General features: G+C 39.6%; 1 long non-coding RNA gene across 1 annotated transcript; it reads left to right on the top strand.

Annotated features, from left to right (window-relative positions):
- Positions 1-394: 394 nt before the first annotated feature.
- LOC106536972 (uncharacterized) lies at positions 395-1638 on the top strand. Its single transcript, XR_001312592.1, has 2 exons — positions 395-1487; positions 1521-1638. It is a non-coding gene; the product is annotated as an uncharacterized LOC106536972 (long non-coding RNA).
- Positions 1639-1733: the final 95 nt, after the last annotated feature.

Raw genomic sequence — 1733 nt, 5'->3', positions numbered from 1 at the left:
GTCCTGGTGGTCTCAGGTGGTCTCAGGTGTCCTGGTGGTCTCAGGTGTCCTGGTTGTCCTGGTGGTCTCAGGTGTCCTGGTGGTCTCAGGTGGTCTCAGGTGTCCTGGTGGTCTCAGGTGTCCTGGTGGTCTCAGGTGGTCTCAGGTGTCCTGGTGGTCTCAGGTGTCCTGGTGGTCTCAGGTGTCCTAGTGGTCTCAGGTGGTCTCTCGTCTCTGTGTCAGTCTGAGGGGAACAGGTCCTGGTAGGGTTGTACGTCTGAACAGAAACCTGTTGAGGAACAATCCTGACTTCATTTAGACTTTTATAACTCTGAACGTCACTTTAAACTGAACCTTTACACTGATTAATGTTTAACTAGTATTAATGTTTAACTAGTATTAATGTTTAACTAGTATTATTGTTTAACTAGTATTATTGTTTAACTAGTATTAATGTTTAACTAGTATTAATGTTTAACTAGTATTAATGTTTAACTAGTATTAATGTTTAACTAGTATTAATGTTTAATATTTAATTAGTACTACTGGTATTAATAAGTATTACTCTGTAGAAGTCGGACCGTTTAAAGGTTTTATTGTGTGTATTTTGTGAAGCAGCCTGGTTGATTTATGACTATAAAGCTGATGAAGGTTTCTGGTTTCAGTGACTTGTTTTGAACTTTAGCTCTGGCAGCCATCTTGAATCTTTAATTAGCTCTCAGCATGTGTTGATCACTCAGCTGCTGCCACACAACTATTGTTTCACATTTTTAACTTTAAAAGAAAGTGAAAGGAGCAAATAAATAAAACTGTTAAAGGTGGCAGAAAACTTACAAGATAAACACAAAAAGATGAAATTTTCATGAAAGCAGCTAAAACGAGCTGAAACTGGCAGAAGAACAAGAAGAGGAAAACTTTAGCTGTTGTGTAGCAGAAAAAAGCTAAACTTGTCAAAAAGTTTAACTTGATCAAACATCCTGAAGGTCCTGGAAGGGTTAAACCTTTCTGAAGTATTAAAATAAAAACAACACAAACTAGATTTAAATCAAGAGAAACAGGAAAACAGCAGTGTGAAAGTTTAACAAACACACAACAGGTAACAACACAAACACAACTCACACTAAAATTAATACACAAACTCACTGTTTTTAATGGTGACTGAATTTAAAGTGATCAACAACAACAACAACAACAGTGTTTGTGTAGAAACACCTGCTGTTTATCACAGGTGTTCTGCCTCACACCACTGTGCAACAAACACACAACAGGTAACAACACAAAGATGAAAGAAAGGGCTCAGAGTTCAGCTCGTCACTTCCTGTAACACCAGGTGTAAACACACATTAAATAAAGAACGGCTCAGCAGGTAACACTTCAACTGGGACTGACAACTACACACAGGTCCACTGAAGGACACACAACACAACCAGGTCAACAACACAAAAACAAACAAAAAGAACCACTGTGGGACAAAACACCTGCAGAGACAAACTAAAAACAGCAGTCAGGTCACCTGTTAACAGGAACCAATCAGCAGTCAGGTCACCTGTTAACAGGAACCAATCAGCAGTCAGGTCACCTGTTAACAGGAACCAATCAGCAGTCAGGTCACCTGTTAACAGGAACCAATCAGCAGTCAGGTCTCTGCTGTTAAAGTAATAAAAACAATACTAAAAAAAGAGCTGTCCTGATTAACTCCGCCCCCTCAGCAGGGCCTCAGTCCTGATTGGACAGTCCAGCCATCAGCATGTATT

This window comes from Austrofundulus limnaeus, unplaced genomic scaffold, assembly GCF_001266775.1.
Source record: "Austrofundulus limnaeus strain Quisiro unplaced genomic scaffold, Austrofundulus_limnaeus-1.0 Scaffold2061, whole genome shotgun sequence".
Lineage (NCBI taxonomy): Eukaryota > Metazoa > Chordata > Actinopteri > Cyprinodontiformes > Rivulidae > Austrofundulus > Austrofundulus limnaeus.
Note: the sequence above shows the minus strand (reverse complement) of the source record. Positions and strands in the feature narration are given on the sequence as shown.